At 41.9% G+C, this 27,952-nt stretch overlaps 1 protein-coding gene across 5 annotated transcripts in view; it reads left to right on the top strand.

The window, feature by feature from the left end:
• Nucleotides 1-27,952, top strand: part of tpk1 (thiamin pyrophosphokinase 1) — a 349,575-nt gene that overhangs the window by 13,029 nt on the left and 308,594 nt on the right. The window contains exon 3 of one of the 5 annotated variants that reach the window (XM_055656952.1): nucleotides 10,468-10,568. The exons of 3 other annotated variants lie outside the window; for them this stretch is intronic. The gene's annotated coding sequence lies outside the window, so the exon portion shown is untranslated. Of the gene's footprint in view, nucleotides 1-10,467; nucleotides 10,569-19,039; nucleotides 19,375-27,952 lie in introns of those variants that run through there. One more of the 5 variants, XM_055656961.1, reaches the window with a different exon arrangement.

The following is a 27,952-nucleotide window of genomic DNA, read 5'->3' as shown; positions in this document are numbered from 1 at the left end:
GCTGCCAAGGTTGCCCGGGGAAAAAAATTTAAGCGAGGGGAAAATTTTTTATGCGAGAGCCCTGCAGTAGCATTCGGAAATTCAGCAATGGGCTTAAAGAATTGTTTATTTAAGTGCCAGTTTATGTAGGTCGCCTATTGCGTAAGACGGGGAGTGGCTGGAACTTGTAAGATACCCAGCACCTGAACCTTCCTTAATAGCCAGAGTATTAACTGCTGGACTGATTAAAGTTGTGTGTTTATTGTTCTCAAGGATCTTGATGATGGAGAATCAACATTGGTAATGCAATTGTGAATGGGAGATGGTTAGGTTCCCTTCGGATTCTCATGGTTGTGACTTGGAGGTCTCATCTTTCATAGCAGTGAAAATGAAACAACCGTCTTCTGTTACAAAAATCAAAGTGCTTTGTAGGTTGGTTAGTATTTTTGAGGACTATCGATAAATTAACCTCAGTGTGTTACGATAATGGTCTGCTTGATTCTGCCTTATGTATTGACTAAAAATTAGTGATAGTTAAATGTCCCACTCCTGTTCCGGTCCTAGAGTCATAGCTACACTAATCCCACCTGCCCGTGTTTGGTCCATATCCCTCCAAACTTGTCCTGTCCATGTACCTGTGGAACTGTTTCTTAAACGTTGAGATAGTCCCAGCCTCAACCACGTCCTCTGGAAACTTATTTCATACACCCACCATCCTTTGTGTGAAAAGATTTCCCTTCAAATTCCTATTAAATGTTTCCCTGAAACCTATATCCTCCAGTCCTCGATGGGTGAGAAATGCACCTGAGGTGGATGAATTTTCCTCATTAGAGGCTTTCTTCCCTATCTCTCCCTCTTCTTACAGCTTGGTGCCCTTGACTCATGCTGAGCTCACCACCTTCAATCCATTGATATGAGCCACATCATAAGCCAAAAAACTAAGTGCTGAAGGAACTCGGTAGGTCAGGCAGTACCTGTGGAGGGAATGGACAGATGAAATTAGACAATAGGTGTAGGAGTAGGCCATTCGGCCCTTCGAGCAGGCGTCGCCATTCACTGTGATCATGGCTGATCATCCACAATTAGTACCCTGCTCCTGCCTTGTCCCCAGATCCCTTGACTCCGCTATCTTTAAGAGCTCTATCTAACACTCTCTTGAAAGCATCCAGAGAATCAGCCTCCACTGCCTTCTGAGGCAGAGAATTCCACAGATTCACAACTCTTTGGGTGAAACAGTTTTTCCTCATCTCTGTTCTAAACGGCCTACCCCTTATTCTTAAACTGTGGCCCCTGGTTCTGCACTCCCCCAACATCGGGAACATGTTTCCTGTCTCTAGCGTGTCCAATCCCTTAATAATCTAATATGTTTCAATAAGATATCCTCTCATCCTTCTGAATTCCAGTTTATATAGAAGCCCAGTCGCTCCATTCTTTCAACATATGACAGTCCAGCCATCTCTGGAATTAACCTCATGAACCTACGCTGCACTCCCTCAATAGCAAGAATATTTTGGGTCGGGACACTTCAGACTTGTGTCTCCAACCACATCATTAATGTGCATTTCCACAATGAACATCAAAATGGAACTGGTTCACGTCCAATAGCGCACAAAATATCCTGATTCTTACTGTCAAGAATCTAAAAAGAACAAGTAATTGTATCTCAGCCCATTCTAGTGGAAATGCCATGACAATCTTAAAGCATAAATGGTGTATTGAGCATTTGACATCTTCAAATATGCCGCAGTGTCGTTTCTGAAATGCAGTAAATTAACTTGGTTAGTGGTCAAATTATAGGTCTGGAGAGGATATATTGCAAGATGGTTTCATGGCAAGCTGTCAACTGAAAAGGCTGAGAGAGTGCCAGGAAAAAACCCCAATTTATTCATGCAGGTGACCAAACTGCAAAGATAGCTTATTCACTGCTAAACACAGCAGTGGGCAGCATCTGATAATTCACAGTTAATGAGCTCTCAGAGAAATGGTCACTTATGTCATGATGGATCAGTATTTGGCACTTAACCTGCTGTTAATATAGTTAACTAATTGGTCTAAACAGCATATAACTTTCTGAATTTCTTTCATTGCAAGATTTATCACCCTGTTCTGAATTAGATTCTTGCAGCTTTGTTGGTTAAATTTTATTTTAATAATGCAGGTGGTTCTCTGGAAAAAGATGGTAACATTTGCAGAAATTGTTTCAAAAGTAATTTTCAACTTTCCCTGTTTGACTTTGATCTCTAAAGTCCCTGGCCCATGAAGAATTCAAGAGAAAGAAATAAGATTAATGCATGGTGTCAGACACACTTCTGCTTGGTATGGTTTTCATATTGGACATGCCTCGATGAAGAACATGATAGTTAATTGATTCAGCTGCATTAAAGAAGAGGGCAGGAAGATATGCCCGGATTAATTTTAAAAATAAATTGCTCTGTTATGAATATAAATATTCAGAGACAGCCCCCATTAAGAAATATATTAGTCCTTTTGTTTAGTTGGTGGTCTAATGAGGAAAATAAAGGGCTTTGCAGTAAGGTACTCTAACCCAGTGTAATGCAAATCTACTTGTTCATATGAAGTAAAAGTCTGGCCTATGTTCTTACTACTGCTGATTTGATTTGTTACTTTTTGTCAATTTTGGGGGGGAAGTAACTGACAAATGTTACGCTTCATAGCTCATAACTTGAATTCAATGGAATTAGCAGTGAATCAGTAGTTTTATGGTAGTGAGGAGTTTAAGATAAATACGTTGGAACCGAAATAACTGGAGAAATTAAGAAAACTAAAAGCTGACAAATTCATAGCAGAGATTTAAGAAGACAATATTTAGTTTGGTAAATATTTTTTTTGGAGTATTAAGAGGATTTCACTTGCAGGTTAGATAAGGACGAAACACGAGATGGGGGTGTATTTGTCTTTTAGAAACAGCGTTTGACAACATGATACAGGTGCACGGTCGAGAGCATTCTGACTGGTTGCATCGTGGCCTGGTTCGGCAACTTGAACTTCCAGCAGCGAAAAAGACTACAAAAAGTTGTGACCACTGCCCAGTCTGTCACCGGCTTTGACCTACCCACCGTCGAAGGGGTCTATCGTAGTCACTGCCTCAAAAAGGCAGCCAAAATCATCAAGGACCCACACCATCCTGGCCACACTTATCTCACCACTGCCAGCAGGGAGAAGGTACAGAAGCCTGAAGACTAATGTCCAGTTTCAGGAACAGCTTCTTCCTACAGCCTATTAAACACTACGAATAAGCTATGAGCTCTGAACTGCAAAATACTATATTATTATTTGTTATTAGCACTATATTTGTTATTTATTGAACTTTTTCTTTTTTTCCCCATTATATACAATGTTTACATATTCACATATTCTGTTGTGCTGCAGCAAGTAAGAATTTCATTGTCCCTTCCAGGACTCTTGGGATCACGGAAAACTAATTTTAGTTTGAAGCTGAGAAAAGCATTGATTGAAAGTTGGTTTAAAAACAATAATCGAGTTGAGAATAAGCCAATTTTAGATAAGCTTTCATTGTTTGGAGCTACAAAGTTTAGTGATTAGAAACATAGAAACATAGACTTGAGCTATTGATTTTTTTGTCTGAAAAAGGGTCCAGACCCAAAACGTCACCTATCCATCTTCTCCAGAGATGCTGCCTGACCCGCTGAGTTACTCCAGCACTTTGTGTGCTTTTGAGCTATTTATTGTCTGTCTCAGTAACAGATGACAGGGTTAAATGTAATGCATCCAAGTGTGCTGATAATACTAAACCAAAGGAGAAAGTTTGGTGTGAGGAAGATGTAAGGAACCTACAGAATAACATAGATAGTGAGTTGGTAAGTATGTGACAGATGCAATATCATTCTGAGAATAGTGTTATCCATTTTAGTTGGACAAATAGAGAAACAGGTTATTTTTAAAGAACATAGGGGTGGAAATGGTGGGTATCCAGTCTTGGATGTTCTTTTGCAAGTTTACAAACTTATTATGACAAATTATTTGGGAAAGTAGATTTAATGGCAACATTTATTACAAAAAGATTGGAGTTCTCTACTTGTGGGTTGATAATAATATTGTTCCACAACAGTTCTGTTTATCTGAGGTGGCTGAGGTTTTCTCTTGTGAGACTTTGTCACTGGTGGGGCAGGCGGTGCTTGACCGTGCCATGGTGAGAGCTAATAAAACTCTAATCCGCTATTCAATTAGGGCGGTACAGTGGCATAGCGCTAAAGTTGCTGACTTACACCGCCAGAGACTCGGGTTCAATCCTGACTACGGGTGCTGTCTGTATGTGGTATGTATGTTCTGCCTGTGAGCGCATGGGTTTTCTCCGGATGCTCCGATTTCCCCCACATTCCAAAGACGCCCAGGTGAGTAAGTTAATTGTCCTCCTCACAATTGTAAAACTGTCCCTAGTGTGCAGAATAGTGCTAGTGTTTGGGGGATCGCTTGTCAACCCGGACTAGGTGGGCCGAAGGGCCCGTTTCCATGCTCTTTCTCTAAAGTTTAAAGTCTAAAAGTAAAGTCAAATATTCGGTTATTCCGTTGGTTCAGCTTCTGGTTCAGTGGGTGCAGATTCCCGGGCTTCCTCTGACATATTGGGGCCCAGGTTCACATTGCTCGCTCTTGCAAACTGGGGCCCTGGATCCTGCAGTCCTGTGAAATTCACCTGGTTCAAAACAAAAGTTCATACTATTTCTTAGAATTGACTCCATTAATTTGCCTCCCGTCTGTTAATTTTACTGAGCAGTAGTTACTCGGTTTATGTTATTTTCTCCTTTTACGTAATGGTACAACATTTGCAGTCTTCTAAACCTGTGACAGCACCCAGGGAGTGAGAAAAGATTGAAAAATGATGGTCAGAACTTGTCCAATTGTATGCCTGGGTTGCATTTTATCCTGGCCATGGAATTGCCCATTTCAAAGATGCTCAACCTTCTTTTCAAAGGTGCTCAACCCAATGTGATACGATACAATATGAGAAAACTTTATTCATACCCGGAGGGAAATTGGTCTGCCAACAGTAACAAAACACAACAAAATACACGAAAAACTTGAAATTAAAAGTGAAAACAAAAATAAAAAGACGTGACTGTTGGCTGGTTGCCGTGTGCACAGCGCCTTCACCGGAACAAATGAACAAACAACAACAGACTTCGTATCCACAGACTGACTTTTAGGTTCCTAAGAGGCCCTCCTCTTATGGACTCGTTTGTTCTCTATGTACATATAATATGTCTTGGAATTGTTTGATTTTACTTGGCAGAACCTTTCTACTCTGTTTTCCTAATTTTACATTTAATTTCATTCCATTTCCCTTTTATTCTTTCTGCTCTATTTCAGCTCTTGGTGTCGGGCATAAACTTACTTTTATTATTGTCTTATATTGCCATCTGTACACCTTGACATCCATATGTTTTGTATTTGTCAGTCCCAACTTGTTACTTTGTGGAACATTTTTTAACCCCATTTTACCCCTGGGAATCCCCCTCTTCCACTTCTCTGACTGATTTACCTTCATGTAGCTGATTACGGTTTACGTTGAATCTCCTCCTGGACGCGTAAAAAACACTTGCCCACTGATGCTCTTTTCACCAGCCCAGCTTTATACCTGAAAATAAGTTCAGAACTCTGCTGTTGAAGCTGCAATATCCCTATACTTATAAAACTCTGATCTTGGATGTGTGTGTATTTGTGTGTGTGATGTTCGTGTGCGTTTCACATCTCCTTGAAAACACGACGCACTAACGGTAAAATGTTTACATATTCCGATAGAGATTTACGCCATGCTGTCAAAAATTGCCTTATCTGAAAATTTCATGCATTATTTCTCGAGTTATTATGAAAATGTTCACAAATCTCAAATAACTTAGAAAATAAACGAGATGGTCTTGCTGATAATGTCACAATGGATCTGACTGCCTGCCTCTGCTCGCGCTGCGAGTGACGTCACCCCTGTTCTGTCTTCTGTACTTCATGGCTTCTTAACTTTCACTTCTTTAAATTTGTCACTTAGCGTTTTTAAATTGCTGCTCAGGTCGTGACTGCATCCAAATTAACATTGGTGCAATTGGAATACCCGTGTTTTTGCACCTTTTAAAAGCTTGCATATAGACTTGTTCAGGCTCGCTCAGTCGTGGTGAGCTCCATAGTACACTTCCAACAGTATGAATGCCCCTTCTTTTTATTCTTTAGTTCAGCCTGTGCATCTTCAAGTCAGGTTTCTTCTAACATATCAACCTTTATCATAGAGTAAATGTTTCCCAAACTATTGTTAATATTGATAATGTAGCACGGTGGCTCAGCCTTGTGTTGATGCCCTACAGCGTCAGAGACCCGGGTTCGACCCTGACTTGTCTGTACGGATTTTATATGTTCTCCCCATAACCTGTGTGGGTTTCCCCTCAGATTTCCGGTTTCCTCCCATGCTCCAAAGACTTACAGGTTTGTAGGTTAATTACCTTGGCAAATTGTTAATTGACTCTAAGTGTGTGTAGTACAGTGTTAATGGGCAGGGATCACTGGTTGGCGTGGACTCAGTGGGCCACAGGGCCTGTTTCCGCACTGTATCTCTTAACTAAAACTAAACTAATTTTCTGCTTATAACTGCTTATGATAATGGAACCACATGAAAGGAGGATAGTATAGCTAATAACAAGAGATTGAATAAGATAGTCTCTGTGACACAATCATACTGAGTGATTATTTGCACTAATTTATGGCAACTAATGGCCTTAGTTTACTGATTTCAAAATTTTAGAGCAAAGAAGTTGCCATTGCATTTTAATAATTTACCAAGGTGTACACTGTTCCATTTTCTGTTGTCTGTATTTGGAGCAAGTACTTTGGAAATTTAATTCCACAATGATATTGCATATCGTTGGAAGATTGTAGATTAAAAAACTAGAATTTGATACTCAAATTGATAAACATCTTTACACAGGAAAATGGGTTAATATGTCAATTCAAAGCTCTTTCAAACATCTAGTATTTTTATTTTGTAATTGTTGAGAATGTAGTAGGTTGGCATACATAAGTCTGAAGAGGAGTCCCAACCCTGCACCGATGCTGCCTTTCAATAGTGATCGACAATGTGGTACAGGTGCACAACCTTTTAATGTTGGGAGTCAGCGGCCACAGCGCTCCGGAGCTTACCGAACGGCAACCCGGTAAGGCATTGCCTGCTCCCCGCTGGTATCCCAGCGCTGCGACGCCGCGGACTCCCAACATTCGCGGAGCTGGGGCTGCGGTCGTCCGGCCGCGGGTGGCACTGGATTTGGAGCGCCGCGCAGCCAGGGGTAGAGTTGCCGGGGTCGGAGCCACAACCGGCGCCGCCCGCGGCCGGACACCCGCAGCTCCAGCTAGGAGTTGGCGGCCACAGCGCTGCGGAGCTAACTGCACGGCGACCCGGTAAGGCATTGACCGCTCCCCGCCTCTCCGACCAGGTAGGGGACTAAGAATTAAAGTTTACCCCTTCACCCCCCCCCCCCCCCCCCCCCTTCACATAAAAGCCCTCCAAACTAACTGACTAACATTTAAGCAATGATTTACAGATGTTTAAGTGTCTCCCCGGTCTCCGGGGAGGAGGCAGCCGCTACAGTAGTACAGACCTGGGTTGACCGTGGGTCGTTTCGGGTCAAGTTTGGCGCCAAACGCGAGCTTTGGTGTGCAGACGACATCCTGGAAAAAATGGCCGGTTTTCGGAGTTTTTCGGTTTCCGGAACACCGGATAAAAGGTTGTGCACCTGTACAATTACCCCAGTTTGCATTGACGGCACCGAAGTAGAGATGGTTGAAAACTTCAAATTCCAAGGAGTAAATATCACCAACAACTTCTCCGGGACCGTACATATTGAAGCAAGGGCCAAGTAAGCACACTCGAGCCTCTACTTCCTTAGAAGGCCTAGGAAGCTCACCAGGAGCAGGGAGGTTCTACTGCAGTTGTACAGGGTCTTGGTGAACCACACCTGGAGTATTGCGTAAAGTTTTCATCTGAGGAAAGACATTCTTGCCATAGAGGGAGTACAGAGAAGGTTCACCAGACTGATTCCTGGGATGTCAGGACTTTCACATGAAGAAAGACTGGATAGACTCGGTTTGTACTCACTAGAATTTAGAAGATTGAGGGGGGATCTTATAGAAATGTACAAAATTCTTAAGGGGTTGGACAGGCTAGATGCAGGAAGATTGTTCCCGATGTTGGGGAAGTCCAGAACAAGGGATCACTGTTTAAGGATAAGGGGGAAATCTTTTAGGACCGAGATGAGGAAAACATTTTTCACACAGAAAGTGGTGAATCTCTGGAATTCTCTGCCACAGAAGGTAGTTGAGGCCAGTTCATTGGCTATATTTAAGAGAGAATTAGGTGTGGCCCTTGTGGCTAAAGGGATCAGGGGGTATGGAGAGAAGGCAGGTACAGGATACTGAGTTGGATGATCAGCCATGATCATATTGAATGGCGGTGCAGGCTCGAAGGCCTACTTCTGCACCTATTTTCTATGTTTCTATGCCCCCAACCAACTCTCGCTAACTTCTACAGATGTGCCGTAGAAAGCATTTTATCAGGATGCATCACAGCTTGTTTTGGGAACAGCTCCATCCAAAACCACAAGAAATTGCAGAGAATTGTGGATGCAGCCCAGACCATCACACAAACTGACCTCACTTCCATTGACTCCATTTATACCTCTCGCTGACTCGGCAAGGCCAGCGTCATAATCACGGACGAGTTGCACACTGGCTATTCCCTCTTCTCCCCTCTCATCGGGCAAAAGATATAGGTGTGAAAATGTACATCTCCAGATTCAGGGACAGTTTCTTCTCAGCTGTTATCAGACATCTTAACCATCCTTCTACAACTAAAGAGCAGTCTTGAACTACTATCTACCTCATTGGAGACCCTCAAACTTTGATTGGACATTTCTGGCTTTATCTTGCACTAATCGTTATTCCCTTTGTCATTTATCTGTACACTGTTAATGGCTCGATTGTAATCATGTTGTCTTTCTGCTGATTGGTTTGCACGCAACAAAAGCTTTTCACAGTACCTCGGTACGCGTGACAATAAATATACTAAACTGACCTACTGAGTTTCTCCAGTACTTTGGGTTTTGGCCGACATCATTAACATGTTACCATTTTGGAATTTGATTCCTTGTAGTGACACCAGACCGGTTGGGCGAAAAGATTTTTTTATATTTAATAAAAACAAACAAAAACCCGTGAAGTTCGGGAGTCTGACTGCACTAACAATAATACGCTACTGTCGCTGGGAGGAGCACGGACTAACTAACGTAACACACCCCAAAACCCCGTGAAAACCAACACCCCGCTGTCACATGACCGCACCGACCAATGAGGAGGATTCTGCCCTCTCCACCCTACCACTAGGTGCCGCTACATCCTACTCTTTTTTTCTTAATTCATTTTGTTGCCATTCCTGTAACAGATCTTCAGATCTTCCATTACTTATCAAATGCAATGAGCTTTATCTACTTTATATTTACGTGAGCAATATACCGAGAGTTCACAACACAACCTTGATTCAGTGCAATCAAAGTGGACTAAGATTTGTTGCAGACACGTGCCGTGATTAATTAGTCACGGTAGGCAGTTAGTATCTTTGGTCAATCGGCTTTTTAATAAAATCCTGAAAACCGTGCATGCACAGATTGTTCTCTACCCGGTGAGCCGTCAGTCGGCTTTTAAGAAAAAATCTTGAAAACCGCACATGCACAGATTGTTCTCTTGACTTTTATAAAGTAATTTGTCAGTCGACTTTTATAAAGTAATTTTTCGTCCAAAGTTTTTAAAAACATATAGCTTAAAGAAATTTACTTACCACATTCTATTTGTTAAAATACAACCGCATATCCACTCTTTCCTGTTGTAGCAAGCTGTTTTAAATGTCATAATTATTTTTGTTCCTTTGTGCTTTTGAAGTTCTTTAAGTTCCGGCGTTGGTCTGCCATTTTTAATTATTTTGGTGTTTTCCTCATAAGATTGCTTAGGGAAACTCTTAAGATAATCACTATCCATCTTTGAAAAACCCGCCAAGAAACTTGCGCTGTGCACGCACAGTCCACAGTGTAAAGGCAGAATTTCAGCTGCCTTTTTAGGCCGTTGCCACTGATGGCTTGAAGCAGTGTCAACGGCACATGAGTAGCACATACTTCCGTGTGTTAAAGGTACTGCGAATGAAAAGCATGGGAGAATTCTGCCTATCTAATAGATCTATCTCTTAGGTAAGCATAATTCTCCCGTGCTTTTACTATTTATATTTAATAGTTACCATTTTATAATTTTATTCAGGGTAGGCACTGCCTACCTTGCCTACACGGCACGTGCCTGACTTGTTGTTTTGGAACAAGAAACAAAACACACGAACAAAGATGCCGAAATTCTGAAACAGAGCCAGAAAATTGCGGGAAATACATTGCAGATCCAGCAGCATCTTTGAAGAGAGGTACAAAATTATTGTTTCAGGTTGCTGAGTGTTCTTCAGAATCTATTCTGCTGTTCTGCTGTTGAAGATTTCTTCGACCCTAATCCCTATGATTATCAAAGGCTGCACTGACACATTTCAGGTAAGATTTTGTGAATTTGACACCATTTTCCGTTTATCTGCATGCTTCTAATGAAGTGACTTCTCAATCACTTGTTACTGAAGTCAAGTACAGACAATGAGAGGTGGCTGGGATTATGCCAGGCACAACGTCTTTAGGGTTACTGGAAGTGATGAGCCATGGTTTTGGACATAATTATTACAGGGCCCCAGCTTCTTTCAAACAAAGGCAATGCTAAATTATTCCCAACAAGTGATTGCATGTGTAGCTATAAAGATGAAATATAGAGATGTGCTCCAATATGGCCAGACAAATACACCATCTCTGCCAGAAACTGGATCATACTGTAATTTGGGTTTAAAATAACCAGGTGTATGAGTGCACCTGGCATTTCACAACAGAAATCTCATCTGTAAGCATTCTTGCAGTCTTTGTATTTTCTCTGCAATGCGTTCATGTTTCTGCAAAGTCATTACGTTAAAAGGAAGGTAGACAAAAATGCTGGAGAAACTCAGCGGGTGAGGCAGCATCTATGGAGCGAAGGAAATAGGCGACGTTTCGGGTCGAGACCCTTCTTCATACTGATGTGAGGGTGGGGGCGGGAAGAAGAAAGGAAGAGGCGGAGACAGTGGGCAAAGGGAGAGTTGGGAAAGGGAGGAAAAAGCAGGGACTACCTGAAATTGGAGAAGTCAATGTTCATACCGCTGGGGTGTAATCTGCCCAAGCGAAATATGATGTGCTGCTCCTCCACGTTACGTTAAATGGACCTCATTTTACAAAATTGTTTTCCTGAAACTTGCACAAATATTTTTGCCCATGATAAATATTTTGAATACAATTTTGATTAAAAGGTTCTTTCTTCTAAAATAAAATTATTGCAATGTTGATAAGAGACTTAATTGTTTTGCTATTCCAGTTATGAGTGTTTTTGGAAATGGTCATTACCAGATTAACAGTTAACTCATTTGTTAGCCCAATCCCTGATTTTGTTTAAAAGAAAAAAATGATTTGCATGATATGGGTTATTGCTGGCGTGATCAGCATGATGAGCATTATCCTTAAATTACCTGTAAATATGGTGTGTGTGATGCTGCAGGTTTCACAGATTGTTTCATGGTAAGATGCGTATGTGGAGCTGGTCATTTTCAGGACACAAAAAACGGTATTTTCCTGAGATTGTTGAGAGAATGGACTTCCCTTGGGCAATGCGGAAGTCCTCATGTTTTTACGAATTGACCCACAATGGCTAAAAACATTGTGTGTAAATGTATGGAGAAATGGGGAGCAAAGCATTCAGCAGGTCAAGAAGTGTTGCAGTGCAGGAACACTCTCCGGAACAGAATGCACTGCCAGGGTAGCCCCATTTTTTGTGATATCCATTAGAAATTTATCTGATTAACCAAGCTTTCATTGAATTTGTGTAATATCTCCATCCTGATCTTAGCATCTAATCTGTGAAATACCTTGTTGCAACTCTGTTTGAAATGAGGAATTACTGTAATTTTTATTTTGGTAACTGTGCAGAAGTGGTTTTAAATGAACAAGCTGGTATGCAACTTTCTGGAACAGCAAACTGTTTTGAGTTAAATGTTGCTCTAAAAACTTTTCTCTAGTTTGCAAGTTTAGAAAACAAAATTGACACAGAATTAAAATAAACAGAAAATGCTGCAATTACCCAACAGATCCGACAGCATCTGTGGAAAGAGAAATAGAATGATAAAAGGGCCTTTCATCAGAAATGGGAAAAAAAAAATGTGTTGCTCTTAACTTGCAAAGAGGAGGATAGAGCAAAAGGATTGTTTCTTTTTGAGTAATGCCAACTTTGCTGTGGTGACAAGCTGATGATTAAGCCAAGTGGTTGATCGATTAATGAGGGGAGCTAGGGAGAGAAAAGATACACAATGATCATATAAAACCTCTTTAAAATGCATAGGTTGGAAATAGAGGAGGCAAAATGGCAAAGGTGCTTTTCTAAGCAAGTATTTTACGCAGAGCGGTAGGTGTCCGGAATGCACTGCAAGGGGAGATTGTGGAAGGAGATACGATAACAACATGTAGAGAGAGACATGATCAGGCAAGGAATAGAGGGATGCAGAGCATGTGCAAGAAGATGGTTTTGGTTAGGTTGGCATTGTGGTCGGCACAGATGTTGTGGGTGGAAGGACTTGCTCCTATGCTGTACCATTATATACTCTATGTTGTAAATGTCCTGCAGATCAGGAGTGTCAGTCGAGAGAAAAAAACAACAGAGGTGACATCGCGGATCGATGAAGTACAGAAGTTGCCAGTTCTGATAGAAACAATGAAAATGCCTCGCCTGAAATTGTTCATATCGATGGGGTGCCCAGAGGCTGCAACGTGCCCAGATAGAAGATGAGATGTTGTTTCTCAAGCAGACATTGGGCCTCTTTAGAACTCTGCTGTGATCTCGAGTAAATAGACCAGAACGGGATTTAGAATTAAAGTGACAAGAGTTTGATTTCCAAACTACCAAAATGTTGCATATTTTAATAATACAAACAGTAGGTGGGCAATTATTTGCACTGATGATTCTATTGGAGTAGGGGCATTTGGGATTTTGTGTTGATGTTGAAATTTGAACTGCAATAATTAACTTTCCTCGCTGGGTATCAGAATTTCCTGAGGAAATGCATAGCAGTACCCGAGGAAAGAGCTTATTGGTATTGCAGATGGTCAGTATACATATAATTTGATAGACTTATTACATTAGGATTTGTTGAAATTATTCCATTAAACTTGGACTGATATATTTTCTAACGTTTATCTGTTTAATGTAGATGCACTTACTCACATTTAGCAGTATGCAAAGCATTCACAATGTAATTAACTAGTGAGTGATGCCGGCTTGTATTATTTTCAGAATCAAATGAATATTTGATTTGAAACAAATTGATTGAGACATCCTTTATGACAATTCAATGATGCACAGTAAATAAAATTGGGAGAAAACTACACTGTCTTCTTGCGAATGCTTTACTGTGGATCATTGTGCTCTGACAGCGATCCAACAGAATTAACAGAAAAAATAGGATGTTAAGGCTTCACGTTCCCTTTGATGTTTCATCAGATATACCAAGGACAGGGAACACGCTGAGTGATTCAAATATGAAATCTGTCCATTGTTCTATGTGTTTTGTGCTGTTTTCCAGTTGATGCCAATTATTATTGGCCCATGGGAATAAATTACATCTAACTCACCAATACTTGGAGATGTTTGAACAGATCATGTCAGAAATGTACAGTGCAACAGTAACGCACGCAATAAAATAGAGACATAAGAAACAGCAGATTCTCAAGAAGGATCCCGGCCTGAAATATCGCCTGTCTATTCCCTCCTTAGATGCTGCCAGATCCGCTGAGCACTTTTTGTGTTTTGCTCAGTAATCCAAGCATCATATTTTTCTGAGGTCCATTGAATGTTGGAGAGAAGAGAAAAATATCAGCTCCCTTTCCTGCTAACCACATTGAAGTGGCAGAGTTGTAATTCTAGGCAAGAATAATCTTCACGTTGAGCACAATGTTATATCACTGTCTTTAAGTTTCAATTTATGAAAACCCTTCCTGAAACTGAGGCGCGGTCATGCACAAAGTTACTGCGTTTGGACAAAAACATGTATGACAAATGTTGTTAGTATTGCCGGTGTGCTTATCCTTAGCTTTATATAATGTAAGTAATTGGGCCACTTCTCCGGTCAGATTATTTGTAGGCCATATCATGACATACATATGTGATCATTTACAATAAAACATGAGATTGCTTAAACATAGAATGAACTTAAAAGTGGTGAATACTCAGCATTTTATAGTTGTACATCAAATGTTCTCTGTAACCTGAATTTTTTTGATAATTTTACCTCATAGTCCCTGACGTTTCACGTGGTTTTCAAACTGTGGCTGTAAATCTTGGAGTTTTTTTAATGTACATCTGCAGCTAAAATTTATACTGTAATCACGTTGACTTTATTGTCTGATAGCAAATACTCCATGATAACGTAGTGGCATTATACTTCTGATATAATCATGTATTGTATTTCTGCTGACTAGATAGCACGCAATAAAAGCTTTTCATTGTACCTCGGTACATGTGACAATAAACTAAACTGGAACTGAAACTATAAAAGGCTGTGCATGTGTTGCAGCTTCATAACATGAATAATAAATCATGAATAATAATACCATGTATCGCAACTTTTTCAGGCAAAATTAAATGAAATCATTTGGGAGAACTCAGAATGTTTTTTTCTCTGATTCTAGATTAAGTTTAGTAATTCTGCCATAGTGCACTTTGCTTTTACCCTGTTGACAAATTATCACTTTGAAAGAGTCATTTTCACTCCTGTTGTTAAATACAGAACATGATTGGCACTACACATTGTTAGGAAAAGGTTATTTTTTTGAGCTACCAATTAACGTGCAAGATTATGAATATGTTTGAAAATGGATGATTATTCCATAAATGTGTACATTTTAGTGAATGCTTTGGCAGTGATTAAATGCCATGGTAAGAAAATACAGATCAGTACATCACTAACAGAAAAAAGGAACAAGATTCAGATTATTACTGAATAACCACACAAATATTTAGTTCAAATTAATTTTCATAATCTGAGCTATTCCTAATTAAGTTTAATAATATGGTTGTAAGCTACCTTGTTGAACCATTGCGGGCCTTTTCATGAAAGTATTTTCACAGTGCTGTTAAGGAAGGTTCGATGATTTAGACCCAGTGACAGTGAAGGTGGAGCCAAGTATTTCAGGACAAGATGGTGCACGACTTGGAGGGAAGCCACCCAGTGGCTTCCAGTGGTGGTTTGTCCATGCATCATTATATGTTGCAAAACCAAAGCAGAATATTTTTCCAAACAACTCTTTGAGTTATTTAATTAGTTCTACTTGCAATCTCTGTCTCATACTCTTCAGAAACTACAATTGGAAGGCACAATGGTGCTGCAGCTTTTATTTATGGAATATAATATAACATCAGTCGATTTCACTGGCTTTTATAGAGGTCTGGTGTCTTTGTGATTATCATTACTGAGAACAGCATGTTTTTTTTTTTTTAAAACACAAGAATTTTTTATCTCCCCAGTGTGGGTGATTCACTGGGCCAGACTACTGGCAACTGTCTACTGATTTAACTACTGAACTACTGATTCTTGTTGCTCAATAGCAATTGATGGTGTCCTCCAATTTACGGTGGGACTCACTCTGGCCATGGAGGAGGCCCAGGACAGAAAGGTCGGATTCAGAATGGGAGGGGGAGTTGAAGTGCTGAGCCACCGGGAGATCAGGTTGATTATTGTGAACTGAGCAGAAGTGTTGGGCGAAGCGATCGCCAAGCCAATGCATGGTCTCACCGATGTAGAGCAGCTGACACCTCAAGCAGTGGATGCAATAGATGAGGTTGGAGTAGGTGCAGGCGAACCTCTGCCGCACCTGAAGAGACTGCTTGGGTCCTTGGATGGAGTCAAGAGGGGAGGTAAAGCGACAAGTGTAGAATTTCCTGCGGTTGCAAGGGAAAGTATCAGGGGAGGGGGTGGTTTGGGTGTGAAGGGACAAATTGACCAGGGAGTTACGGAGGGAGCGATCTCTGCGGAAAGCCGAAAGGGGAGGAGATTGGAAGATGTGGCCAGTGATGGGATCCCGTTGGAGGTGGCAAGAATGTTGGAGGATTATCTGTTGTATGTGACGGCTGGTAGGCTGGAAGGTGAGGACAAGGGGGACTCTGCCCTTGTTACAAGTGGGGGGATGGGGAGTAAGTGGTGAATCTCTGGAACTCTCTGCCACAGAGGGTAGTTGAGGCCAGTTCATTGGCTATATTTAAGAGGGTTAGATGTGGCCCTTGTGGCTAAAGGGATCAGGGGGTATGGAGAGAAGGCAGGTACGGGATACTGAGTTGGATGATCAGCCATGATCAGATTGAATGGCGGTGCAGGATGAGTTGGATGGTCGAATGGCGGTGCAGGCTTGAAGCGCCGAATGGCCTACACCTGCACCTATTTTCTATGTTTCTATGTTTCTATACTGGGCATTATAAAGGGGAAGTAAAAGTGGGACTATTTGATGCGCATAACTAAACTTGATGAATATGTTTTATCACTAATTTTGTTTCCACTGAAGAGTGTCCTCGCATACACACATCACGAGATGACCAGCAAGTAAGACTGCAACACAGGGACAGCGACCCCTACAATCTTACTGGCCACTGTACAGTCCCGAGAAAATAAGCTTTGGGACTTAAGGGCAAGGAAAAATACAAAATGCTGGAGTACCTCAGCAAGTCAGGCTGCGTCCTTGGAGAACTAGGTCCCCTTCTCCGGCTGTTCCCATCTTCCCATCCTATCTATCTTATGCTGCTTCACTTTCCTTTCCTATTAATTGCAATATTTGCAGCCCTTTCTTGCCTCCACCTATCGCCATCCACTCTCTGTTTCCAATAATCCCTCCCACACTTGACTCCACCTACCAATTAACCCTTCATCCCCTGAATTCACCTGTAGTTTGCCAGCTTTTGCCCCACACCTTCCCTTCCCTCTTTCCTTCACCTCTTTATACTGGCTTTCTCCTCTCTACTTCTTCTAGACTAGATGAAAGGCCCCACAGAAATGCCGTCTGTCCATTTTGCTCCGCAGCTGCTGCCTGATCTGCTGTTCCTCATGTAAATTGTTTGTTGCTCCAGATTTCAGCATTCACTATCCCTTTTGTCTCCACAGTTTATGCTATTTATGCTGGCTTCTTAATGCCTTTATGCCTTCTAATGGATTCACTTGAGAGATGCCAAAGAGTGGATAATCTGATTCCACAGTTAAGAAAGCATCTTTTGTTGCTGGATGCTGCATGCTTGTTTACTACAGTGTTTACCACAGATGCAGGAAGATTATTCCCCATTATTCCCGATGTTGGGGAAATCCAGAACTAGGCGTCACAGTTTAAGGATAAGAGGGAAGTCTTTTAGGACCGAGATGAGAAAATCATTTTTTACACATCATTTCATAGCAAAAGGATTTGAGTATAGCAGCAGGGAGGTTCTACTGCAGTTGTACAGGGCCTTGGTGAGACCATACCTGGAGTATTGCGTGCAGTTTTGGTTTCCAAATCTGAGGAAGGACATTATTGCCATAGAGGGAGTACAGAGAAGGTTCACCAGACTGATTCCTGGGATGTCAGGACTGTCTTATGAAGAAAGACTGGATAGACTTGGTTTATACTCTCTAGAATTTAGGAGATTGAGAGGGGATCTTATAGAAACTTACAAAAATCTTAAGGGGTTGGACAGGCTAGATGCAGGAAGATTGCTCCCAATGTTGGGGAAGTCCAGGACAAGGGGTCACAGCTTAAGGATAAGGGGAAAATCCTTTAAAACCGAGATGAGAAGAACTTTTTTCACACAGAGAGTGGTGAATCTCTGGAACTCTCTGCCGCAGAGGGTAGTCGAGGCCAGTTCATTGGCTATATTTAAGAGGGAGTTAGATGTGGCCCTTGTGGCTAAGGGGATCAGAGGGTATGGAGAGAAGGCAGGTACGGGATACTGAGTTGGATGATCAGCCATGATCATATTGAATGGCGGTGCAGGCTCGAAGGGCCGAATGGCATACTCCTGCACCTAATTTCTATGTTTCTATGTTACACAGAGAGTGGTGAATCTGTGGAATTCTCTACCACAGAAGGTAGTTGAGGCCAGTTCATTGGCTATATTTAAGAGGGAGTTAGATGTGGCCCTTGTGGCTAAAGGGATCAGGGGGTATGGAGAGAAAGCAGGTATGGGATGCTGAGATGGATGATCAGCCATGATCATATTGAATGGCGGTGCAGGCTCGAAGGGCCGAATGGCCTACTCCTGCACCTATTTTCTATGTTTTTATGGAATTGTTTGGGCACAAATCCCAACTACTTTGGTTGCAATTACAGTTTGTGCACTCTTATCTCCTTTGCAGGTGTGCTTAAAATTGGAATTTAGTGATGGAGCTAAGTCTTTTAACTTTTTAACATTCAGTGATTCAAATATGGAAATTTATTATCATGTCATCGGTATGCAGAATAATGAGCATGAAACCATCTATGTTCAGCACCTCCTCAAGATCTGCGGTTATATATAGGCTGACATCTCAAAATGTTTGTATTTCGCCACGTTGTTAAAATTGAGGAATGTGCTGCCTCCAATTTTGTCATTCAATTGCTAGAGTCGGTCGTAGCTTAATGCAAATACAAATTAGTACTTCATCTTCTCTATGGCATGATTTAATACTATTCTGAGAGGAAAGTTTGTTATTGCGCTGAAGTGTTGTTTTTTACTAATTTATAATTAAGGGCTCATCGAGTGAGTTTGCCAATTTATTTCTGAACTGTCAACAAATCAGTGCAGTAAATTACTGTCACTTCAGGCTGCCCAAACACACTTTACATTTTAGTTTCATATAAATGATGCTATTGAAATGTTTGTAATATGCACACAAACCTATCATTATAAATGTTGTTTACTTTGCTGATTTTACCAGCTAAGCAGCTGATTAAACATTAACAACATTGCTATGAAATGGATAAAACAAGTTAATATTTAGTTGCTGTTAACATTACTGGTACAGTTTGATAGTCATTCAAAAAGACGTTCAATCTATCCTTCTCAGAAACGAGACGCTTGTCCTGCAACTACTTCATATTTCCGGGAAACAATTGTGATCTGGGGACTCTTTTCTCCAGCGAACCTAAAGTCAATACTTTTCCAAAACGTAATCAAAACGATAATCCAGATTGGGGCAGAGATCAAGTGCCCTCTGACTGTATGTATCCATTTCCATTGATTTCCATTGTAAGTAACCTCTCATTGCACCTCATGAATCAAACTATTAATACTTGAAATCTTACCCTGAGCAGGTAGATGTATTTTAATTATGCATTACTGCGGACTGTTGCTTCAAATAATTATGTTATTAACGAGCAGAGACTTGAAACTCACAGCCTTTCATGCTCACCTGGCCACATGTGGAGAGCCCCTCCGCCTGGCCCAGTGCACCTGAGGAGACCAGCTGTGTGGTACAGTGGGCAGCTGCACTGTGTCAGGTACTGACCCTGAAACATCTGGGTGAAGGCAAAGTCTGCTGTTGAGTCGTAAATGTGCTCTGCGGTGAGAGTGCAGACAATGTGAGTGATCAGGACAGACTTGTTCAGAAGAATACTCACTTTGAGTGCTGTAAGCGTTCTGTGATTCTATTAAACAATTATTGATATTGATTTATTATTGTCATGTGTATTCAAGTGCAGTGAAAAGCTTTTGTTTGCAATGAAATCCGATCATATTATACGTACGTATAATCAATCCTTACAGAACAGGTAGTACAAAGAGAAAAATACCAGGGCACAGAATATAGTTTACAGCATTGTAGCCGTATAGATCCAGTGAAAAAGTATAATGATCGCAATGAGGTAGATTGGAAGATTGGGACTGCACTCTAGCTTATGGGAGGATAGTCTGATAACAGTGGACAAATCTGTTCCCGAGTCTGTTAGTTCGTGCCTTTAAGCTTTTGTATCTTCTGCCCGACAAGAGAGGGGAGAGGAGGGAATGACTAGGGTGAAAACGGTCCTTGATGACGTTGGCTACTTTCCCAAGGCAGTGTGAAGTATAAGTGGAGTGGATGGTGGGGAGGCTGGTTTGTCTGGTGGACTGAGCTACATCGAGAACCCTGAAATTTCTTGCGGTCCTTGGCAGACCTTTTCTTAAATCAAGCGGTGATACAACCTGCTAATATGCTTTCTATGGTGCGATGAAAGCAACCTTGTTTTAAATCAATAACATCGCTTTTACATTTTCTCCTAAATCTGGTTGCAGCAATCCCCTTTGAAATCATTACAGTGTCGACTATTACATAATGTTAGTGCAGTCTGCAGTTCAAGTACCTCAGTCAGCATCGTGCGTTTCCTCCTCTTCCAATGAGCTTCTGAAATTTCTGAAACTGATATGGGATCATCTCAAACATTGTAGCAAATAAAAGTAACAAGGTAAAATGAACATTGTGTGCAAAGTTGATTTCAGCACAGAAAGATGCAAGACAGAAACAAAGTGCTGGAGTACCTTGGCGGGTTAGGCAGCATCTCTGGAAAAATGGAGAGATGATATTTCGGGTTGAGATCTTCCTCAAACTCGATTTTGTGTTTTTTCAGACTCTATTGTCTATTCAGACAGCATTTTGTGTCCATCTTTGGTATAAACCATCATCTGCAGTTCCTTGTTATTACTTAATGTAATTACCTGTTCATTATGTTGCTGATCTGGATTTAGATTTACTATTGTCACATAGCAAGGTTCAGTGAAAAGGAAAGACCCCCATAAAATGCTGGAGTAACTCATTGGGTCAGGCAGAATCCCTGGAGAACATGGATAGGTAACCTTTTGGGTTGTAACCTTTCCTCATTCTGTCTGTGAAAAGCTTTGTTTTGTGTGCTGTTGAGTCAAAGCAGATAATACAATACATAAATACAATTAAGCCAAATTCATTCGCCAGACTGTGAATGTGGAACAGAACACCAGACGGCCAAACATGTCATCTCTGGGTGACCGCTCTCCCACCCACCAAATGGAGCTCAGGACCTGGCAGACATTCACGCAGAGACAACAACTTGGCTGCTCAACATCCAGCTTAAGATCTAACTATTCCTTTGGTTTATCTTTCATTCGCAAGAAGAAGCCAAATTCATGTAAAAGAGGTAGTGACAAAAAAGGTACAGTGTGCAGAATATAATTCTCAGCATTGTAATTTAACACTTCCAGAGAAAGAGTCCAATGTCTGCAATAGGGTCGAGGTGAATCGGACAGTACCCTAACTTAACGAAGGACAGTTCAGAAGCCTGAAAGCAGAAGATAAGAAGCTGTTCCTGAGTTTGGTAATGCATGCTTTCAAGCTTCTCTATCTCCTGCCTGATAGGAGCAGGAAGAAAGAGGAATGAACAAGGAGGGAAAAGTCTTTAACTATGTTGGCTGCTTTCCCTAGCCAGCGTGGTGTAGATGGAGTCGATGGTGGGGAGTTTGGTCTGCGTGATGGACTGGGCTACATTCACGACACTCTGACATTTCTAGCAGTCTTGGGCAGAGGTGTTCACAAATCAAGCTGTGCTGCAGCCTGACGGTATGCTTTTCACAGTGCATCTATGGAAGTTTGTAAGCGTCATTGGAGACCAGCTGAATTTCCTCGGTCTCCAGATGACTTCACCATTTCAAGATCAGAACTTCAGGTCAGGAGGCCAATCTTGAATATTTTTCTGGGCAGTAAATAGTTCAGCAGGAATAAGTTACTGCTTTGCAAGACTTTGCACAAGTAATTTGAAACCAGTAAAAAGCCAGTAAGTTAGCCCACTGTGTTAATATTTATAGTGTTGTTGACGTTATATCTATCAGCGAAGGGAAGTAAATTGGTTCAGCTTTTTCTGACTCAGCTTAATTGGTATGCCGCCTATCAACCGTGAAACTAACATGTCTAAGAGGTGATTGTGGCGTTAAAATTATGCATCTCAAGATGACCAGGGTAGGGCCGCCAAGATGAAACCCAGCTCACTCGTATTGAAAAACAAACATTTTGTCGAAGTATACACCTAACCTGACTCAAGATTGATATGTGGTTGAAATATGCAAGTTGGACAGACCCTTTGGCCCATCGCATCCATGCTGACCACCGATGACCCGTTCCCACTATGTTATCCCATTTTCGCATCCATTCCCTACACATCTGTGGCAATTTATAGGGCAAATTTACAGAGGCTAAAGGGCCTGTCCCATTTGGGCGACCTAATCCGCGAGTCCAGAAGAGTGCCTTCAACCTCCAAGTTCTTTAGTAACTTGTCAGTTTCTTTGTTGAACTAAATTAAGGCGCATGTTGCAATCAAAAGCGCTTGAACAATTGGTGGGGAAGAAAACCAAACTGTAAGAAAGACGACTAAGTAAATAGCGACCCCACTCCACTGCACCATGAGTGAAAAAGACCCATGCCGACCAAATTTTACTCGCAGAAAATGTTTCAATATCCTGAAAATGTTTCCGCGACCTAGCTGAGACCACGAGTATTCGGGAACCTCCCTCGAGCATGAAGGAGAGTTCCAGACACATCATAGACCTCCTAGGACCTCGTGTCGACCATGCTGCGAGTTTGAGTCCAGGGCAAATGCTTCTAAACTCGTAGCTTAGGTTGCCCAAGTGGGACAGGCCCATAATAAACCTACAATCTCTCATGTCTTTGGGATGTGGAGATAACTGAAGCAAGTGCCACAGCAGTAGAACTGCTGCCTTACAGCACCAGAGACCCAGGTTCAATCCTGACTAAGGGTGCCTTCTGTATGGAGTTTGTACATTCTCCCTGTGACCGCGTCGGTTTTCTGCGGGTGTCCTCGAAAGACGTACAGGTTTGTAGGTTAATTGGCTTCTGTAAATTGCAAATTGTCCCTATTGTGTAGGATGGTGCTGGTGTAGGGGGTGATTGTTGGTTGGTGTGGACTCGGTGGGCAAAAGGGTCTGTTTCCACGCTGTATCTCAAGTCTAAAGTAAATAAACCCACTCAGTCACAGGGAGGACATGCAAACTTCACATAAACAGCACCCAAGGTCTGGATTGAACCAAGGCCCCTGGTGCTGTGAGGCAGCGGGTCAAACAGCTGCACCACTGCACCATCCCATTGCAGCTTATTAAAATGAGAGGACAAGGAAACATTTGAAATACTGTAACAAAAGGGTTAAGTTTTAAGACTTCAAGGAAGGATAGAATTTACTTTGGGTGCACCCCGGTGTAGAATTGATGGGCAGAAAGATTGATGTCTTCAACTTAAGATAGTGCACGCTGATTGTTGCTAAGTTATTAGCTTTGCACACTGTTGCATTCAGATTGATGCTCATCATTACCCTATTATTGGTTTTCTGTTCAGGTGCATTCAGATTAAGGACTGACCGTGGAGCATGAAACTGTCTTGCATTCATTTCAATGAATTTAGCTGGAGGAAGATGTTAAAGTGGAGTAGCAAAAGCTGCAGATGCTGTAAATCTGAAAAACACAAAAAAGCTGGAAACATTCAGCAAGCCAGGCAGCATGCAGTGTATAGTCAGCAGAATCGTTATCCGTTCATGTTGATGGCCATTCGTTAGGATTAAAATGTAGAAAACTGTGGCGCTTTAAGCTGCAAACAGGGGGGGAGTGGATGGGGAAATTGAATATGAATGTCTGATGTAGATTTAGACCAGGACAAAGTGAATGACACAGACTGGTAAAAAATGTGTTCCTGCCAGATGCTTTGTCTGAAGGAGGTGAATGTAGCGGGGAAAGAAATGCTGGAACGAAAGGAATGAGGTACAGAATAATGTGACGGGAGTAGAGTTAGGCCATTCGGCCCATCAAGTCTACTCTGCCATTCAATCATGGCTGATCTACCTCCCCCTCGTAGCTACATTCTCCTGCCTTCTCCCCATAACCTCTGACACCTGTATCTATCGCTGCCTTAAAATATCCACTGACATGGCCTCCACAGCCTTCTGTGGCAAAGAATTCCACCCGGTGACTAAATACATTTCTCCTCATCTCCTTCCTAAAAGAACATCCTTTAATTCTGAGGCTATGGCATCTAGTTCTAGACTCTCCCACTAGTGGAAACATCCTCTCCACATCCACTCTATTCAAGCGTTTCACTATTGTGTATGTTTTAATGAGGTCCCCCCTTTTCTAAACTCCAGCGAGTACAGGCCCAGTGCCGACAAACGCTCATCATTGGCTAATCTACTCATTCCTGGGATATTTCCTGTAAACCTCCTCTGGACCCTCTCTGGAGCCAGCTCATCCTTCCTCAGGTACGGTGCCCAAATTGCTCACAATATTCCAAATGTGGCCTTCCCTGTTTTTGTATACAAGCCCTCATGAAATAAATGCTAGCATTGAGTTTGCTTTCTTTACTACTGATTCGACTTGCAGATTAACTTTTCGGGAATCCTGCACCAGCACTCCCAAGTCCCTTTGCACCTCTGATTTCTGGATTCTCTCCCCATTTAGAAAATAGTCTACGCTTTTATTCCTACTACCAAAATGTTTGACTTGACAATTTGCTACACTATATGCCATCTGCCATTTCTCTGCCCATTCTCCCAACCTGTTCTGCAGAGTCCCTGCTTTCTCTACACTACCTGCTCCTCCACCTATTTTGGTATCATCCACAAACTTGACCACAAAGCCTTCAGTCCCCTCGTCCAAATCATTAATAAACGTGAAGAGTAGTGACCCCCTACGGAACTCCGCTAGTCGCTGGCAGACAACCAGATAAAGGCCCCTTTATTGCCACTCATTGTCTTCTGCCATCCAGCCAATCTACTATCCATACTAGTATTTGCCGTTTGATACTGCAGGCTCTCATCTTCCTTAACAGCCTCACGTGTGGCACCTTATCAAAGGCTTTCTGAAAATCTAAGTAAACAACATCTACTGACTTCACTTTGTCTGTCCTGCTATTAATTTCTTTAAAGAATTCCAGCAAATTCCAAGCAAGGCCTCCCCTTCAAAAAACCATGCTGACCAGCCTATTTTATCGAGAACTTTTAATAACTCCGTAACATCCTTTATAATCTATCTATATTACTAAAACTCTGATCTTGACCGCTTTTGGCCCACTGTGCTGTGATTTCCGACAGAACGCCGCCACCTACGGACGTCATTTTTGGCCACCTCGCTCAGAGCCCCCCTCCGCCTTAAGGGACTGGAGGATTTTTCCCATCGATGACAAATCAGAGAGATATTAATGTTTTTTAAAAAATTTACCATTCTCTCTGCTGCCCCTGCTGGAGGGAGGGGGAGGGACTATAAAACCAGGAAGTGGTGTGCCTCACTCAGTCTCTGCAAGATGGATGAAGCCAAGGGTCAGGTCTCTCTGAGCTCTGAATAACATTGAACAAATGTCTTCACAACTGTGAGTCCCCTTAATGTGGTTTGAAAATGAAAATATGGTTTGTTTGAAGTAAAAAGGTACTGCCTGCAAATGGTTGTTTGGGTGCTTTGGCTTGAAGTTGAAAGGCACTACTTACTGCAAATGGTGGCTTGGGTGCTTTGGCTTGAAGTTGAAAGGTACGACTTACTGAAAATGGTGGCTGGCTTGAAGTAGAAGCAGTTACTTACTGCAAATGGTGGCTTGGGTGCATTGGCATGAAGTTAAAAGGTACTACTTACTGCAAATGGTGCCAGGCGCTTTGGCTTGAAGTTGAAGGCACTACTTACTGCAAATGGTGGCTTGGGTGCTATGGCTTGAAGTTGAAAGGCATTACTTACTGCAAATTGTGGCTTGGGTGCTTTGGCATTAAGTTGAAAGGCACTACTTACTGCAAATGGTGGCATGAAGTTAAAAGGCACTACTTACTGCAAGTGGTGGCTTGGGAGCTTTGGCTTGAAGTTGAAGCACTACTTACTGCAAATGGTGGCTTGGGTGCTTTGGCTTTAAGTTGAAAGGCACTACTTATTGCAAATGGTGGCTTGGGAGATTTGGCTTGAAGTTGAAAGGCACTACTTACTGCAAATGGGGGCTTGGGTGCTTTGGCTTGAAGTTGAAGGGCACTACTTACTGCAAATGGTGGCTTGGGTGCTTTGGCTTGAAGTTGAAAGGCACTACTTACTGCTTGGGAGCTTTGGCTTGAAGTTGAAAGGCACTACTTACTGCAAGTGGTGCCAGGCGCATTGGCTTGAAGTTGAAGGCACTAACTGCAAATGGTGGCTTGGGAGCTTTGCTTTGAAGTTGAAAGGCACTACTTACTGCAAGTGGTAGCTTGGGTGCTATGGCTTCAGAAGTTGAAAGGCACTAATTACTGCAAATGAGCCTCTTTGTCAAGGTTTCTTTGGAAGGGTTAAAATATTGCAATAAAACAAGGTTCCTATGACGTCTGATGCATTGATGTGCTTTGCTATTTTTTTTCTACTTTAGGAAACTACTACGAACGGAAAAACTGCATTTTGTTGTACTCATACTTGACTTTGCGATGACATTACCCAAATTGAAATGTTTTGGCTTGAAGTTGTGGCACTCCTTACGGAGGGGGCTTGGTGCTTTGGCGGAGTTGTTTACTGCAGGTAGTGGAAGTTGAAAGGCAGCTGGGGAGGACTGACAAAAAACCTCTGGGGTGCTTTGGAAGTTGAACCGCTTACGGAAACCTTGGGTGCTGGGGCTTGCAAAAGACATTTACTCTGCAGAGGTTTCTTGTTCAGGCTTGAAGTTGAAAGGCTAAGTAGGTGACAGGGGCATGAACTGTGCAAACTTCAAATGAGCCTTGCAGGTAGTAATTTTTGCTATAAAACTCGATCGTCTGATTTGATTGCTTTGACTTAGGAAACCTGAACGGAAACCTCTGGACACTTTGCACCACCCAAGGTCCATAAAAAAAGCAAACTGATTTTGGGTGGGGCGATCTAAAGCTGCGAAATTTAAATTTCAAATGTGTCATCAGTGCCAAGTAAATATAAGCTTAACCTGTATTTTGGGAGTGAAGTGGTGTTGTGTTGTCATTGTCATGTACAGAGTTTGTTCAAGTGCCTGCAATTATCATGATTTAAGTTCTAGAGCGATGTATCTGCAATCACCTCGGGAATAATCAAAACCACAATTGCTGAACATCTGAAATTTAAAAATAGAAAAGCTTGGTATACATCTGTTAACAACAACCAGCTAGCACCATGGGCTTTAAACATCAGCACAATTATATCCCTGCACACTGATGAAGCCCTATTTTATCTGCCTCCACCACCAGTCTTAGCAGCGTGTCCCAGGTACCCACCACTATCTGTGTAAAAAAAAAACTTGCCCTGCACTTTTCCTTTAGACTGTTCCCCGTTCACCTTGTTAATTGCAAGAGAAAATCTGAACAGAATCCCCATCCTCAATAGCGAAATCCTGTGTAAAGTGCGAAAGATTCGCTGAAGGACATGAAATCATCTTCATCTCGCAGTGCTGAGTGCATGATGCATCTTCGAATTTCAACTGAGGAACCCACTGTCACACCTGCTGGCTTCAATTTCTTTCATTAGGTCCGGATGATATACTGCAGTAAAGGTTGGGGGACCAGACAGCATCTCTGCTGCAGTGCCACAGACTTGCATTCATCCACAGAAGGCACAGAGTAACTTCCCAAAACTATTGTAATAATTCTTCTCAAATCTATGACCTCTACTACCAAGGAGAAATGACAGCAAGCAGATGTCACATCTCAAAAACATCCTGATTTATAATGCAGAAATGATAGTGGTATTTAAGTGGCTGTTAGATAGGTTAATGGATATGGAGGCATACTGATCATGTGCAGGCACATGAGATTAGTTTATCTGGGCATCACATTCGGCACAGACATTTTTGGCTGAAGGGCCTCTTCCTGTACTGTGCTTTTCTATGTTC

The sequence above is a fragment of the Leucoraja erinacea genome, chromosome 2 (genome assembly GCF_028641065.1).
Source record: "Leucoraja erinacea ecotype New England chromosome 2, Leri_hhj_1, whole genome shotgun sequence".
NCBI lineage: Eukaryota > Metazoa > Chordata > Chondrichthyes > Rajiformes > Rajidae > Leucoraja > Leucoraja erinaceus.
Note: the sequence above shows the minus strand (reverse complement) of the source record. Positions and strands in the feature narration are given on the sequence as shown.